Genomic DNA, 18188 nt, shown 5'->3' with positions numbered 1-18188 from the left:
ATTTTCCCTCATCCATCCCTCCATTGTATCCAGGCACCAGTCCAGGGCCTGCATGGCCTCTCCTGTTTCCGAAGTTATGGAGAAATAGAGGTGCGTGTCACCAGTGTACTGATGGCACCTTGCCCCCGCTAGCAGCTTTATAAATAATATTGGGGATAAAACAGTGCCCTATGGCATCCCATTGTGTCGCTGCCATGGGGCAAACAGCACTCTTTGAATGCTAGTCTCTTTACTTGGTCTTGTAGGTAGGACTGGAACCACACCCCCAATTCCCATTCCACCGAGCTGGTTCAGGAGGATAGCACAGTCTATAGTATCAAAAGCTGCAGAGAGATCAAGAAACAGGAGCAAGGTCCCACTCCCCCATCCCACATTCTGTAAAGGTCATCCATCAGGGCAACCAAGGCTGACTCAGTCTCGTTTCCAGGCCTGAACCCAGATCTAATCAATCCATGTCATCCAAGAATGCTTGCAAGCTGCCCCACTCCAACTCTTTCCACCACATTCCACAATAAGGGGGTATTTGCAACTGGTTAATAGTTGTTCCACTCCAAGGGGTCCAGGGCCAGTTTCTTTAGGAGTGGCTGCACCCCTGCTTCTTTCAAGGTAGCAGGAACCAACCCCTCACCTAATGAAGCATTAACCATGCTCTGGAGCCAACCAGTCAAACCCCCTCTGCTAGATTGAATAAGTCTGAGGGGCAGGCTTTTAACTAAGTCCAAGGGTACAGGGCTCAAAAGGACGTGGGTGGACATACAGCCACCAGCGCCGTGATAGACTGCATAAACCAAAACTGGTTCCACAACAAATCACCATGTTAGCATTGGGTACTTCATCTGGACCGGCAACAACTGCAGAGTCAAGGTCACTCCAGACTGAAGAGAATTTATCTTCGAAGTGTGTAACTAGCTGGTCACAATGGGTCCTCGAGTGTTCCAGAGGTTTTTCTCCCACAGTGGGAGTCAGTAACCTCCAGCCTGTCTAAAGTAACGCCACCAGCCGGCTACTAGATGATGCAATGCAAGCTGCAAAATGAGCCGCCTTTGTAGCCTGCACTGCCACATGGTCGGCAAAATTGTGTACACTAACCAGTGTTTGGTCGGCGGTGGAGCAAGATTTGCAGCACTTGTGCTCTAGTCTTTGTCGAGCTTGCTTCATAACCTGAAACTCCTCAGAATACGAAGGAGCCACTTGGGCTTCACAACGCCAGAGAGGACATTTGGGAGCAATCATGTCAACCACCCGTTTCATCTTGCCATTCCATAGCAAGATCAGGGCTTCTCAGCTGGAAAGTCCCCCAGAGCATTCAAGAACACATTGGGTTCTATCAGTCTTCAAGGGGGGCCATCCAAATGGGCCCATCACCTTCACAGGGGGGAACTGCCACTACCAGTCCAAACTTTACCAAGTAATGGTCTGACCATGAGAAAGAAGTGCATTGCACCCCCCCTATTTTTGGTTCATCCATGCTATCACTTGGGGTAAAAACTACATCAAGGATGTGTCCTACTTGATGTGTTGGACTGATGATGATTTGAGACAGCCCCATGGTTGTAATGGAGGCCATAAAGTCCCATGCCAGCCCAATGGCAGCCTCCATATGGCTATTGAGGTCACCTAGGACTATTGTCCAACACCACACTAGAGACCACATTGGCCAGCTTAGTCAGGGATACCACTGGGCAATAGGGTGGTCAACTGTGGACAATAGCAATATTCCTTCTTGACCCTCCAGTCTAACCTGGTCCTGTACCAAGTACACAGCTTGGTTAGGTCAGTCCCACCCAGGTCACCCATCCAAATCTTGGTAATATATGCCAGATCAGCCTCTTCATCCATGTTGTGGATGAGCATGGCCTTATTATGGACTGATCTGGCATTCAATAACAGCATCACCAAACCAGACGGCTCAATGGATAGGCTACCAGGAACTTCTGGAGAAGTAGGAGGGCTGAAACGGGACAAAGGCCAAACATCAGAGCCTCTGCCCCAGACGGTGGTCAGCCCCTCCACTCCAACTATACTTTCCTTTGCTCACCACCACTGAAATTGGGGCAGCATGTTCACAAATCCCTGGTACCTGCCATCCAGATAAATCCTAGCATCACAATCCAATATCACTAAATAGAGCTGGGAGATTAATAAACAAAAACCCAGTAGAAGGTACATCCCTGTCTCTCACTGAGGGGAAATCCCACCAAACCAAACTTCTCTTCCCCTAGGCTGTCACTCAGGGAAAGGTCACAGGCCCTTTCTCCCATGGTGCCTGGCCTACAAATCCCTATGCTTCTGACTGACATGGGAAGGGTGCCCCATACCTCAAAAGTGACAGCCCAAAGGGGAGGTTCCCTTCGGGGTTGACCCTGCTGCTTGCGTCAGAATCTGTTCTTATAGTACAGCAGGCTCTGGACCACACCCCCACCCCAGCGATATTCACTCAGCCAGCAATCAAACAATATCATACACTGTAACCAGCCAGAAAAATCTCTTACCTGCAGACAGGCAGCAATCACACAAGAAAGACACTATTCGACCATTTTTAGATTAGGGAAATGAAAGGGAAATTTAAACCAAGAGTAGGGATGTTGAATAATCAACAGGGAAACACACTGACTGACCGAGATGAAATAAAAGGAAGATGGAAGCAATACACTGAAGAACTCTATAAAGGAGATGCAAGGATGACAGATTCATTCACGGAGGAACCGTATTATGAAGAACCAGAAATTTTAGAATGTGAGGTGAAAGCTGCTCTTAAAATACTTGGAAGAAACAAATCACCAGGAATATATGGCATACCAATAGAGTTGCTACAAGCTACTGAGACTGAATCTGTCCAAATTTTGACAAAAATGTGTCAAGAAATATGGAAAACTAAACAATGGCCCACAGACTGGAAGCGTTCCATATACATCCCAATTCCAAAGAAACGGGATCCCAGAGAATGCAGTAATTATCGAACGATTGCCTTAATATCCCATGCAAGTAAAGTAATGCTCAAGATTCTACAACAAAGGCTCTTACCATATATGGAGTGAGAAATGCCAGACGTCCAAGCTGGATTTAGAAAGGGAAGAGTACCAGAGATCATATCGCAAACATATGTTGGATAATGGAACGGACCAAGGAATTTCAGAAGAAAATTACCCTGTGCTTTATAGATTACAGCAAAGCCTTTGACTGTGTAGATCATGAAAAACTATGGAATGCTTTAAAAGAAATGGGGGTGCCACAGCATCTGATTGTCCTGATGCCCAACCTATACTCCGGACAAGAGGCTACTGTAAGGACAGAATATGGAGAAACCAATTGGTTCCCCATCGGAAAGGGTCTGGTAGCCCCTTTCCCCACACCTCTCCCTCTGTTTCAGGGGTGGTGAACTTCAGGGCAGAAGTTGAATCTGGTCCTCCAGGCCTCTTGGGATTCTCCCCAGCCCTCCTGCACATCCCCTTTGAACATTTGTCCCTGCCTGGAATGTGTCCCAGAACCGTGATCAAACATCCTGAGAACGGAGGGTGGACGTAGTATCCCCAGACTTTGGCATAACTGGTTATATGTGCAAAAGGCCGAGTCACATCTGTTACTCTGACTGCTTTCATCTTTGGCCCCACCCACCACTGGCATGCGGCTCCTGGAAAGCTGTCCTTGAGTGTCCTTGGGCTGAAAAGGGTTCCCCAGTCCCCAGCCTCCTCTGTATCAGTCTTTAGATTGTAAACTCCACAGGGCAGGGACTTGTCTCCTGGTGTTATTCTCTGGAAGACTGTACACATATATACTATATATAAATATTTTATTCAGTCTTGGTTGTTGATAGAAAGGCAAGGGCTTTACAGATTTGCTGGCAGCCGTCCTTGCCAACCAGTTGACCTCTTACCTATCTACCTTAGACAATATGACATGTCATGTTTTGTAGGCAAAAACTACATAGAATCATAGAATCTTAGAGTTGGAAGGGGCCTATAAGGCTATCAAGTCCAACCCCCTGCTCAGTGCAGAAATCCAAATTAAAGCATACTTGACAGGTGGCTGTCCAGCTGCCTCTTGAAGGCCTCCAGGGTTGGAGAGCTCACCACTTGCCTAGGTCATTGGTTCCATTGTTGTATGGCTCTAACCGTCAGGAAGTTTTTCCTGATGTACAGCTGAAATCAGATGCAGGAATCAGGGCTGGCGTCAGGCGTGACTGGGCCCTTGGGTGCCAGCCCACCCCAGGCTCCCTGCTCCCAGCACCCCCCTACAGACCGTGCGGGACTGCTCCACCTACCTCTTCTCTCTTTCTGTGAATGCCCTGTGTGCGGGGCGTGCTACATGCACAGATCAGAAAAGCGCAAGGTCAAGCCAAGAAAGACACATTTGAACTTGCGTGGTTTCCCTTCGTTCAATTTATTAATGCCCATGATATACAGAGCCATCCTCCCAGTACACATGGCCATTTGTAGAGTCTACTTTGGGACAATGATTAATCTTTTGTTTGCCAGTTTCCAAATATCTAGCTCTTCTATTACTGGATCTGTTGCTTTCCTTGTTTTTTGTCTGTTGTTTGTATTTCTGTAAGTTATATAAAATGTTAATAATTTTTTTTAAAGAATCCCCACTTAACTGATAAGCATGAACATTTTGTTTATGGGAGAGAATGCAGAGTCAGACTTCTTGTTTTGTGAATATATTTGCACAAAACAATTACTCTTTTATGTTTCTTATAATATAGTATGGTGCAACTGGAAATCTACATATACATGTCTATCTCTTCCAGGCATAAACCAGCTTTCGTTTCATATTAGATATCAGTTTAGTTATGCACCTGGCCCAATAAGCATCCAGACTCTTATGATAGTTTGTTGTAATATGTATTTCCATTTTCCCTGTCAGTGCTGAGCTAGGCAAGCATCCCTGATGCCTCAGGCAAAAGCAAACATTGCTCCCTGAACAAACCAAAAAGCAATTCACTTACCAACTGGAAGCAAAATCCCGTTTCCATTTATCAACACTATTAGTGTTTTGGATAGACTGCTGCTGAACCATATCCTTCTCTCGTCTTTTAGCTCTCTGGCACACATGCAGATTGAGAGTCTTTTGGAACTCCCTATTTTCTGACAGAGGCATATTGTAAATGGCTAAAAGAGTGACAAGCAAATAGTGCTGAAACCTACTGGTGAAAAGACTCTGGGCCAGCTCCTATAAACCTGCCCTTGACCCTAGGCTTGCTGGCCCTGTTCCTGAGAAAGTGTTTCACTTATCTCACTCTGTAGCACTCTAGAGAAGAACAATGGCTCCACGGTGACAAATATCAAAACAATTACCATACTAGGCCCAAGTCATGTGAAAGCAAGACGTCTCAATGGTAGCCAATGAAAAATCATTTCCCCACAGCTTACTCCTACATCACCTCAATAACTTATGCAGTTTTCATCCTGTGGTCACCCTGATTATGCCAGTGATGTGTCCTTCTGTTACAGCCATTTTTGCTGGTTTGGGAAGGAGGGCCGTGATCCGCACTGCCCCACATGATCAGATGCTGCGGAGGCAATGTGGGACCAAAGCATGGGTAAGTGGATTTTCATCTAGCTGTTTCTGCAGTAATATATGATTGTGCCTCACTTTGTAAGCAGTAAAAAAGGGACAAAAAGTGCACTGCCAGCCTTAGAGGCCATCTGGCTTGATGTGGCGTGTAAGGCCCTGTAGGTCACACCTCCCATTCAAGGACATTAGCGATTATGTTTAAATGCCCATATTGCAGTTAACCTATTAGGCCCTTTCTGCATGATTTACTGAAGTGGCTGCACCAAGGCAAAGGATGTGGACTCAGCAAGCATGCCTGCTGTGGAAGAAATACTGTTTACCACTGCTCAGATCACTGAGTGAAGTTGCTGGTAAACTACAGGGGATGGTTGGCCTTGGCAAGTGCAATTTTCACAGGAGTTTTTCTCTGCCAGTGACCCTTGTAATAGTGGCATGGGCACCTACTGGATGCTGGGCACGACATAACGGCCCAGACTTTGGCCTTCTTGTAACAATTTGAATCCTTGATTTTTTAAAATTATAATTTAGTCCCCTTTGGAAGTTGCATGCCCACCCTGACCAGTTCTCAAGTACATATAAAAAGGGGAGGAGGAACTATCCCACACCACAGCAACACTAGACCTCTCCATTCCAGTTTCCAGTTTGTGAGGATGGCAAATTTGCTGGATTTGGCTAGTACTAGTAAAGTGTTAATGGCCAAAACTATTATTCCAGGAGCGTTTTGTCTGAAAAGGCCATTGACTTTTAGGATGCCACAGCAGCTACCCTTCCCTTCAGAAATCCACAGGGAGCCATAGCCATAACTACCTGAGAGGATTGCATCTCAAGAGGAATACCGTTAATATGTACTAATGCTTATCAAATGTGTTTCCTTTAATATGCCACTCAGGCCACTATCATTCTCTTAAAAAGTAATAAGAGAGAGAAGTGAACAAATAGATCCAATCCTAGAAGGAGAATGACTTACCTGTGAGGTGTTTGCGTCCTTAAACAATAAGATTCCAGCCCTCTCTAGACTCCATTGGTCTCCGGATACCTGGAGAGTGCCCTCTGTCCAGCACAATCCATTCTGTCAATCCATGCCCTAGTCTTGTTAATTATTGACAGCAGAAATGCCAATGGCAGCTTGTTGATCTTGAGCCGCTATGATTTTTAGGCGTTGTATTATTTAACAGCAGAACGTGGCATGCTGAGTTAGTCCATGTCCTAAATAAGGATCCATTTACAGTGCGAGGGATGCTGCTGCATCTTGGAGATGGTGCTCAAAGAGCAACTGGAACTAATAACATGTCACAGAGCAAGCTACGTTTCTTATCAAGTGGTCAGATGGTGAGGCAATTTGCCAAGCTCCACCTAAAAAGATCCCCAATCGCCGTGGGACACTCTATTTACACAAGATTGTGTAGATACTGAAAAATGACCCCTGAGCTGCATAGAAGACCTTATAGCTGCAATGCTAATGCTATGCATGTGTGTATGTGTACATGCATACATACAGCCACAGCACACATGCTGAAAAATGGATTGCCCCTGTGTTAAGGCTTACAATCAACTGGGCAGGAACCCATATTCATTTGGTTTGACCGCCACCCCCAAAGGCAGGGTCCTCTATGGATTATGTTACACAAGAGGTAGCCAACATGGTGCCCTCCAGATATTATGGATTACAGCTCCCATCATCCCTATCCATTGGCCATGTACACTGGGACTGATGGGAGTTATAGTCTCAAAACATCAGGAGGGCACTATGTTGAATATCCCTGTCTTACACCCAGAATACTACCACTTTTTTTACGGGCTAGCTCACACCATTTAGTAGATTGCAGTGTGCAGCAAGCACAGATGTGGAGTAGGCAATGTGCAAAATGCAACAAAGCTTTCAGAACAATAATCCAGATAGCTCAGGCAAATGAACAAAATCCCCTGTCACCAAGTAAGGGGTAAGGGGAATCATAATTGACAAGCTTTGTCATTCTTGTCTTGCCCAGGAGGATACTGGGATGGCTACTCCACTGAGAATTTCCCAGGAGTGTGGATGTTAACAGGCTTTAGATGTGTCACAAGTCATTTTAGCATGTAAATTGCTTAATTGGTGCCAATGGGAGTTTTTTCCCCCTATTACTAATTGTAGTGGAAAGCAGTTTTTGCTTTGCACCAGGATTGCAGCTGGGGAAGGAAGGGTTCAGCTTTTTCAGCCCCACACACTGCAGTCCCAATGGAAGCCCACCACCACAAATGCTTAAAATTACATTTTTAAAAAATCCACTGTGACATGATTGGGAACCTCTCGCCCCTCTAATTTCAAGCACAGGCTGGATCCCTGCACTTTAGAAAATATAGCACTGTCTTTCTGCAGGTCGCACTGAAGGTGATGTCCGTTTTTGCCTCTTACAGATAGGGAACCTTGTTTCCATTGATTGTATATGGACAGTCCACAACATATCTCTATATTATTTTAACTTTTGAAGGACGATTCTGCTGCAATTCCCAGTTCAAAGGCAATAGCATAATATGCATTCTATTCCACACCTAACAGGTGCATGAGGCTGGCTGAGCTACTGTTCTGAAAAAGGAGAAAGACTGGGAAAGAGGTGAAGCTGGAGAGTTGTTTACTTATGTTTTATTCCTAAGTGGATAGAGCTAAAATTGCTGAATGTCCAGCTGTTCCCTAATTCAAAACATAGACTCTCTAAAAAATGAGCTACTTGTAAGAGCAGCACAGGTCACAAAATGGCAAGTACCAGGGAATTATCATCACTGATGTCTTGAACACTTCAGAATGTCACTCTTCTTTTCTTTTTTAATGGCCCTGTTTCTGTGCTTTTAACAGCATACCATTACAGGGCAGTTCAGCAGGATATTTTCTCTTCCTACATATCCATGCCAGGAAAAGTTCTCCAGCAAAATGTATATGAGGAGCCACTCAATCCTGCGCGCATTTCCTTGAAAGCGAGTCCTGCTGTATTCAGTGGGGCTTCCTCCCAGGTAACTGTGTAAATCAGCCTTTCCCCAACCTGGTATACTTCAAATATTTTGGACTAGAACTCCCATCAGCCCCAGCCAGCACTGATGATTGGAGCTGTTCTCTGAAACATCAGGAGGATGCCAGATTGGGGAAGGCTGGTGTAGAGAATAGCTACAAGCTCACTGGGAAAATTATTTTCTATAAAACACAGGCTGTGTGGTTTGAGTACTCTGAAAATGCAATCCCCCCCCAAAAAAACCCCCAGTACTACCTTTAAGGAAGATATCCGAATCCCATCACACAACAAAATAAGTCAGAACTGTCTATTCTTCCACTATAAACCTACAATCTGAAAAAGCTTGCAACACATGGTGCCCTTAATGCAACTCTCTGCCCCTGCCTTACTTTTATTTCTAAAAATAAACCTGTTTTCCAAGTGCAAGGGAGCAATAGTATTTAATTATGTGATTGGAAAGGGTTAGAAACTTTGCATTTACTCATTTTCTTAATGGCTTGCAGCGCTGAATCACCACCAGACCTCCTTGGACACAAACAGAGTTAATCTCTTTCCTGGAGCCTATCAAGCCAAGAATTACGTGAGCATTTAATTGCTACTCAGAAGCTATTTCCTATTAAAGACCTATCATACACATTACCACGGCTTACATTAATGTGTAATGTCCACAATGGCTACAAAGTGTTTACTTAGTGGTGTCTCGGCACATTTAACCTCAGAATTAGGCACACTGTTTGGTCATAAAATGTCACCCAACCCAATGAGATGCAGGTGAAAGAAAGAAAGAGACATTTTGTTCAAAAAATGCTATGGAACACAAAGTGCCTTTGGCGGCAGCAACTGCTCCTATAACTGTTTCTCATTAAGTGGGGTTGTCAACTGACCAGATACAAAAGTAGCTTGGCCTTTAATAGCAGCTCATCTGCATAAATCAACAGGTGTTGCTTAATCACCTTAATCACCGCATGGAGATAATCATCACCTGCTAACATCTGCACATCCTGCTGCTCAGGGAGGGGGCCATAGCTCAGTGGTAGATAGAGCATGTGATTTGCATACAGAAGTCCCTGGCACCTCCAGTTAAAATAGGATCAGGTAGTAAGTAATGGGAAAAACCTCTATCTCAGATCCTGGAGAGAGCTGATGCCAACTACAGTAGATAACACTGGGCTAGATGGACCGTTATGCTGACTTCAATCATTGGCATCGTTCACAGATCACTGCAGGGCAGTGGCCTGAATAAGTTCAGATTTTATCCATAATGACAGGAGACATGATTACAGCCCCACTTCTTAAAAAAGCGCTGTATGGGGACAATTTGTTTATTGGATATTCATCCCAATTTGTTTGCACAAAGTGTACATGGAGGTTAGATGCCTGGTCTTTATTGAGCATTTGTTCTGATTTTTAGAGGGGCAGGTTTTTTTGGTCCGTTCATCCTGCACTCATCCTGTTTTGCTTGCAGCATGCTTATATATCTTCCCATTAATCATTTGTTCATTTCACACTTTCAATGCATTTCTCCACTTTCCTAACCACAAACATCCATTTATTGTTTTTAGTGGATTTGTTGTGCTAGGATGTCAGTTTAATTTTGCAAACTTAAATTGCCTAGTATGTCCTTCAGTCCTTCCCCAAAATTACTACCAATCTGGAAGTGCCCAGATATGGTACAGGTAAAGAAGTTAGAGAATATATGTATTTCCATAAACCTCTACTGATTTCTATTTCTTAAATTTTCACCCACCCAAAAGATGGATGGGTAGGGAAAACCAATCCTAAAGATAGAGACACACTCACTGTTCTGCCGGTTCCAGTGCGTCTCCACCTCCTTTTCTGAAAACGGGGGCACAAGTGTTGACTAGTGTTAAACCCCACCCTTTTTTACTGTAAAACCTGGTGGTAGCAGCTTGAATTAGTTTTTTTTTTTAATTCAGCTTCACAAAGATTTCACAACTGATCAGCAGATCAACCTGTTGCCTCTCCAGGTGTGGCCAATGGAAATGCTTTGCTGTAGGCGTCTAGTGTACTCACAGTCATAGTTACACAACTTGAATACTGTCCAGGTGTCAGTCAACCAATATTTGATCACCCAGTACTTTCAATAAAAGAAAAAATAAAAGACTTCTGTCTTCTGTTCTTGACTTCTTTAGATATATTGGAAGCTGCCTCATACCAAATCAGATCAATTGATTTGTGTATCTAGCTCAGTATTGTCTACTTTGACCAGCAGTGATGTTCCAGGGTTTCAGTCAGGGAGTCTTTCCCAGCCCTGCCTGGAGATGCTGGGGACTGAACCTGGGATCTTCTGCATGCAGAGTGGATGCTCTACTACCACTATTTATTTATTTAATTTAATTTATATACCGCCCTAAGCCAAAAAGGCTCTCTGGGCGGTGTACATAGAAGATAAGCAAGAAAATATATGAATAGAACAAATATAAGAAAATCAAAAAGCAAAACAAACAAAGAACAGAAACCAAACAACATCAGAACATACCAGCAATGAAACACTGTTTTAAAATACACTACAAAACAATTTCTTTAAAAAGAATATTTAAAATTTTTAAAATTTTTAAAATGCCTGGGAGTATAAAAAGGTTTTCACCTGGCGCCGAAAAGATAGCAGCATCGGCGCCAGGCGTACCTCATCGGGGAGACTATTCCACAATTTGGGGGCCACCACCGAAAAGGCCCTGGATCTAGTCACCGCCCTCCGAGCTTCTCGATGTGATGGCACTCGGAGGAGGGCCTTAGATGTCGAGCGCAGTGTACGGGTAGTTTCATATTGGGAGAGGCGTTCCACCAGGTATTGCGGTCCCATGCCGTGTAGGGCTTTATAGGTCAAAACCAGCACTTTGAATTTAGCCTGGAAACAAATAGGAAGCCAGTGCAGACGGGCCAGAACAGGTGTTATATGAGCGGACCGTCTGGTCCGCGTCAATAGTCTGGCCGCTGCATTCTGGACTAACTGTAGTTTCCGAACTATCTTCAAGGGCAGCCCAACGTAGAGCGCATTGCAGTAGTCCAACCTAGAAGTTACCAGAGCGTGAACAACTGAGGCGAGGTCATCACTGTCCAGATAGGGACGTAGCTGGGCTACCAATCGAAGATGGTAGAAAGCGTTCCATGCCACCGAGGCCACCTTGGCCTCGAGAGACAAGGAAGGATCGAAAAGAACTCCCAAGCTACGAACCTGTTCCTTCAAGGGGAGTGTAACCCCATCAAGAACAGGATGAACATCCTCCATCTAGGCCCTTTTTCCTCTCTGCAAGCATAGGTTTGTCTACATATGCAGCAGAATAAGGTAGTAAAATCCTAAGATAGTAGAGTGGACTGTGGAAGTGGATGCAGTTCTCTGCAAGCAACCATCAGCAAAACAGCACATTGGGGAGAAATAGTCTCTCTCTTTCTCTGGTGTGCTAGTTGTCTATTTGGAGGAAAGGTTTGTTTATTTGTTGTTTTCACACAGCTATAACTTGAAGTGGAACAGTCTATTCCATCACTTCATTCTGTGCAGACCAGGTTTACGTCCTTCTTCTCCCCAGAAGCTTTGCCAAAATTCTTCAGTGCTCTCCAGTATCCATTCACAGTCCCTTGGTCTTCTATCCTTGAGATCAGTCACCTCCAGAAATCCTAATGTCTACATCAAGTATAATTCTAATTCCGCACCAGAGTTGTTCTAATAAGGTTTTAACCTTTGTTCTTGTTTTCTTGTTGCTGATCAAAGGTTTGTGCATGCTATCCAATAGCCTATACGTGTGTGATTTTGGTTTACCGGTCTGGCCCCTCCTTTGTATTTGAAGGCTTACCCTATGAATTGCCTCCAAAAATGTGAACTTTGCCCTTATATAGCAATGGACTATCCTCAGCCAAACACAGCAGTCCTGAAGGATGTTCTGGCTTTTATCTTGTGAACCTCTTGTTTGCTGATCAGTCATCCTTTTTAAAAAAACTTTCTGTTTGTTTATAATCTCGTGAGGAGTTGCGCACAAAATCTACTCAGAAATATCACTACAAAAATGTGAAATGGTTCAAAACAAATTTAAAAACACACACCCTAGCATCTTGTGGGGGGGGAGCCTTTGGACCGCCAGAAGTTACAGAACTATAACTCCCATCAATCTGGACATTGGTCTTGCTTGCTGGGGCTGATGGGAGTTGTAGTTCAGCCACATCCAAAGGACCAAATCTTCCCCACATCTGCCCTAGGTGAAAAATGGCCATATTCAGTGCACAAACACACTCTTTGCACCAGGGCTGGCTATCCTTCTTTTGGCCCAAGGAGCTGCATTCACACTTGGGTAGCCCTGCAGGGGCCAAGCACACTACGCACTTAAGAACACAAGTCTACCACACACAATTTTTATGACAATAACATATTACATATGCCCAACTGTGTTCCTGAAAGGGCAACAGGATACAAAGGCAAGCTCTGATGAAATTTTAACAAGTGAATTAAAAAAGCGAGTCCCTCCCATTGCATATCAGACACAGGTGCCATCTCTACTATCTTTCTGATGCCTACTGAGGACCTTTCCTTTCCAACAGGCCTTTTAAGTGATGTTTATTCCAGTTTGTATCTGTATTGGATTTCGAATGTTTTTTATATATATAAAATTGTTTTATTTATTGCTGATATTTTTTACTGTTAAATCACTTTGAGATATTTTATAGGAAGTGATTCATAAATGGAAATAAAGAAATGGATCTACTTCCATGATGGTGTGCAAGTCAAAGTATGAGGAAATCTACCACACTAGCTCTTGTACAGACTTTGCTGGATTGTGGTCTCAGACCAGACCATTTAGGCTGAGGAGGGGGGCTTTGTGGAGGAGAGCGTTATCTCCCCCTGCCAACTCTTCAGATGATCAATCACCTGATGCATGGGGAGGGGATAAACCCACAAAGATAGATGAGCTCAGCAATCACCTGACAACCAATGATGGCTGTGCACAGGATGGTCAGGGATACAACCTGGTTTACTTCCAGTACAGATGAAGACACTCTTTATAATGATATAATTGATACTCCACAAAATTAGTAATCATCTGGAATCTGTTCCACAAGCTGCTCACCCCTGCTATAGGTTTAAGTTTAACAAAAACATTTTATTTGTGTGTTTATTTAACAAAAGTTATGTACTGCTTATTTGAACAAAAGACCTCTAAAGCAGTTTATCAAAAAATCTAAAATATTCATTAAAATATAGATTAAAAACAAACATATCCAAATCTTTCTATGACTGTGAGCCATCAGATTAGGATGGCCATGTGTCTTACCTTACAGAGGACAGTCCTCTGTTTGAAGGAGTCTTCTATTTGAAGGACTATCTGGTCCAAGTTTAATTTAAAGACAAAGAACGCTAAGAAGTGAGAGCTGCAAGGCCTTGAAGCTGTCCATCCGCAGTTAAAGCGCCTGGACAGCAGACTGAGCAGGCATACACATCACCTGGTGACTTCCCTTCTATGAGTTGTATGTTGTTTTTCTGTTTAAATTATAGTAATTCTTTCTAAATTTGCATCTTTACACATAAATTAGCATATGCAAATATGATGCCATTCTGCATCCTTCTTTGTCCTCTTTTTGGGTCATGTACCTCCTCTTTTTTGGCAATGTGTTAAGTGGCTACCCTTCATTAGATCCCTTCCTGCTGTTGTCTTTTAGGTCCTCCTTAGCCAACATTGAGGATCCATGGATAGCCAAAAGACCCATCTGCACACATTTAAAGCATGATTATACCCAGAGCTTGGAAGATTACTTTTAAAAAGTAATAAATTACAGTTACAATTGCATGGCCCAAAAAAGTAGTAATTACTGTTACAATTACAACTGCTCTGAAAGTAACTGATTACTTTTTCTCAAAAGTAATCACTACAATTACATTTTAGTTACTTTTTTTAAAAAAATTGCCTACAAGGTGCTGGCCTTGGCTGCTGCACATCTAATTAGCCTAAAACAACATTAAAAATAAGCACACACACACACACACACACACACACACACAGGGTAGTAGAATAATTTTTTTATCTGTAAGATTAACAGAATGGCATAACAGAATCTCACATCCCCCTACCCCACCCCCAGCAATGATGATACCCCAAGCAGGGCCGGATTATCCATCAGGCTTAGTAGGCTGAAGCCTAGGGGCCTGGAGTTCCTGGGAGCCTGAGATCTGCGGAAGCAGGACAGGAGCCACGGATCACGGGACAAGAGCTTCTGAACCACCCGCCATTCCCCCGCCTCACTTACCTTTCTCTCCTCTGTTTTTTGCGGTTTGCCATCAATCAAGATGGCAGCCGAGGTTCCCCTAAGGGGCGGAAGCCTCTGCCACCATCTTAGTTGATGGCATGCATGCGTGCTACACGTGCACATTGCACATGGGATGGACGGTGGCGGCTCAGAATCAGCCTAGGGGCCCTCCTCAGCTTAATCCGGCCCTGACCCCAACACACATATAATTCACTTGAAATCAAATTTTACACTTGAAATGCTGCTTTTACAATACATTTCTGATATGTCTCAGAAGAACAGGATGCTCAAAGAGCATGTCAGACAAGGAATGTCTTTTTACAGATTACGTTGCCACCAGTACTGAACAGGTGTTCTACTGCGGCACTTGAAGGCCTGCCTGTGTTGTGCTGCAAAAAAATAATGCAGCACCTCTTTCAATTAAAACACATTTTGATCAATATGGCAATCCCCTATCAAAGAAAAATGCAAACTTCAGTACTTTACTAGTTGCCTTTGTAATTTTTTTTGTCAACAGTATAACTTAGCAGTAACTTAATCCTGTACATACTTACCAGGAAGTAAGTCCCATTGAACTCATTGGGTAGACATGTATGCACAATTGAACTGTCAGAAGTAGAATTTAATGAGACATAATGTAGGTAAACAGAAAATGCACATATCAAAAGTAATCCACCAGCATAAACGTTATCCTTTCCCCTGCAATTAAAAATGTGGTCTTGCCCAGCATATAGTGAAACTATGGAATTTACAAGATGCAGTGATGGGCACCAACTTGGATGGCTTTAAAAGAGGATTAGACAAATTCATGGAGGATAAAGCTATCAGCGGCACCTAGCAATGATGGCTATGTTCTACTTCCACTCTGCTTCTGAATATCAGTTGCTGAGAATACAAGTGAGGAGAGTGCTGCTCATGCACACAGGTCCTTGCTTATGGGCTTCCCTTTAGGGCATCTGATTGGCCACTGTGAGAACAGGATGCTAGGCTAGATGGGCCACTGGTTGGATCCAGCAGGCTCTTCTTATGTTCTTGTATGTATTGCAATAAAAAAATGAAAGTACTTGTGGGGCCTTACAGATCAGGGATAGCTGATGTGGTGCCCTCCAGATATTATAGGACTACAGTTTCCATCATCCCTGATAATTGGTTATGTTGTCACGACGCTGAAGTTGGTTCCTAGTTCCCAGTTCCTTATTTACTTGGAAGTTCAAAACACTAAAAAACAAGAAAAGTTCACAGCTACAGCAACTCCATAAGAAAGTTAACATGTCTCTGAACCCCAAAATATATGTTGGGGTACCCCATATCATAAATCGCTGTGATCTGGGGACTCTCCCCATCAAGAATAACAAATTTATTTAATCAAAATTATCATGCTTCTGAAATGCTCATAAATGCATAATGATGTCATAAAATCATAAAAAAGTAATTGAGTGTACCCACCCCAAAATCTGCTCTGGGCTGGGGCAAATCATGCACCCCAGGAAAGAGGAGGGTGTCCTCTACGAGATGCCAGTACCTCCCACCTGGTCCACAACATTTGCTGGGCGCAGGGGAGGGATAAGGGCATCTATGCACAACCAAAGAGACAAAAAGCAAAGCAAAGAATAAATATCTGGGGATGTTCACCACAGAATCTTCTCTGGGCCAAGACAAATCAGGCACCCCAGAAAATGATAGCGTGTCCTCTATCCTATGCCAGTGCTTACGGTCAGTGCTTATGATCTATGCGGATTTTTAAAATTTTTGTATTGGTCTTCTCTGTTACTTTGTTATAACTCAATTGTTATTTTTTAAAAGCCATTGATGTTGGTGACAGAACGACTGGTGGCAGGATCAACAAACAAAGATTTCTAGATGTAATTTCATAGATGACACTCCAAAGTATGCATGGATGGCATCTCATAGAATACACTCTCCCAGATGCATGGAAGTATGATATGTGGTGCCCCAAATCATATTTTAGGATGGGCACCCCAGTTTCTTATTTTCTTTCCTCTACATATTCGCTATTTTTCTAACACATATATGCCCTTGTCTCTACCATACATACAAAAGAAGCTCTGAACTGGGTGGGAAACCTCTCCTGCATGAATGGATGTATAACTTGTAGTGCCCAAAGCATGTCATGGGGTGGGAACCCGCAGTTCCTTACAAACGTTCTTCATTGCTTGTTGTGCCTAGATGCACATATCCGTTTCGTGTGTCCACAAGAAAGTCCATTCCAGGCAGGATGCAGTGGCATCTCATTGAGGATGCTCTCCCCTTTGCTCAGGTGAATGATGTTTCATGGCCCATAGCAGATTTTGGAGCGGTCACCCCAAATTACATATTTTTCTTTACTTACTCTTCATTACTTTAGTTCTGCACAGATGACCTTATGCCCTGTGCCCAGCAGAAACTATAGGCCAGGTGGGAAGTACTAGCATCTTATAGAGGCCACCCTCCCCCTTCCTGGGATGTATGATTTGTCCTGGCACCAGGGGTATAGTTGTCCAGAGGCTCAGGGAGTCCTAGACCCCTTACTGTTTGGGGAGCAGGGTCCCTATGTCTCCATCATCATATGAGCTGATCGGCATGAAAGGGGAGTATGTTAGCCACTGAGAAGAGTATTCTAATATGCTTCCTTGTCCTTTCCTGCTGCTTGGAGCCAATCAGAGTGAAAGGAGGTGCCACCCACTGAGAAGACTCTTTTCAGTCGCTAATACTCTCCCCTGTCATACTGATAGTTTCTTAGGGACATCAGTTGTTGTGGGAGAAGGCATTAACAAGGACCCCATTCTCAACCCAGGAGCAAAATAAGGGGGGAGGGGGGTCTGGCTGTGGCTGAGACTATCATGAAGAGACCCTGCACTTCTGAATTTTGTACTACACTACTGCCTGGCACAGTGCAGATTTTTGGGTGGGCACCCCCAGTTTCTTATTGTTTTCTGCATATTTTTGTTGCTTCGGTTGTGCATAGATGCCCTTATCCCTTCCCTGCACCCAGCAAAAGCTCTGGGCCAGGTGGGACACACTGGCATCTCGTAGAGGACACCCTTCCCTTCCCCGGGGTGTATGAGTTGTTCTGGCCCAGAACAGACTGTAGGGTAGGCACACCCATTTACTTATTTTTTATCATTTTATGACATCATTATGTATTTATGAGCATTTCAGAAGCCTGATAATTTTGATGCAATAAATTTGTTGTTATTCTTGAACGGGAAGAGTCCCGAGATCACAGCGATATATGATACGGGGTACTCCAACATGTATTTTGGGGTTCAGAGACATGCTAACTTTGGCTTTGAGTTACTGTAGCTGTGAACTTTTCTTGTTTTTTTAGTGTTTTTCACTTTCAAGCAAATAAGGAACTGGGAACTAGGAACCAACTTCAGCATCGTTATGTTATCTCAGACTGATGGGAGTTGTAGTCCAACAACATCTGGAGGGCAC

At 43.7% G+C, this 18188-nt stretch overlaps 1 protein-coding gene and 1 long non-coding RNA gene across 6 annotated transcripts in view; one reads left to right on the top strand and one right to left on the bottom strand.

Annotated features, from left to right (window-relative positions):
- Nucleotides 1-18188, bottom strand: part of SSTR2 (somatostatin receptor 2) — a 55723-nt gene that overhangs the window by 24649 nt on the left and 12886 nt on the right. Inside the window, exon 1 of one of the 5 annotated variants that reach the window (XM_061615672.1) lies at nt 6485-6795. The exons of 2 other annotated variants lie outside the window; for them this stretch is intronic. The gene's annotated coding sequence lies outside the window, so the exon portion shown is untranslated. Of the gene's footprint in view, nt 1-4948; nt 4971-5383; nt 5405-6484; nt 6796-18188 lie in introns of those variants that run through there. 2 more of the 5 variants (XM_061615679.1, XM_061615674.1) reach the window with 2 other exon arrangements.
- On the top strand, nt 5424-9114 carry LOC133379770 (uncharacterized). Its single transcript, XR_009761259.1, has 3 exons — nt 5424-5542; nt 8054-8108; nt 9002-9114. It is a non-coding gene; the product is annotated as an uncharacterized LOC133379770 (long non-coding RNA).

Source organism: Rhineura floridana, chromosome 3, assembly GCF_030035675.1.
Source record: "Rhineura floridana isolate rRhiFlo1 chromosome 3, rRhiFlo1.hap2, whole genome shotgun sequence".
Lineage (NCBI taxonomy): Eukaryota > Metazoa > Chordata > Lepidosauria > Squamata > Rhineuridae > Rhineura > Rhineura floridana.
Note: the sequence above shows the minus strand (reverse complement) of the source record. Positions and strands in the feature narration are given on the sequence as shown.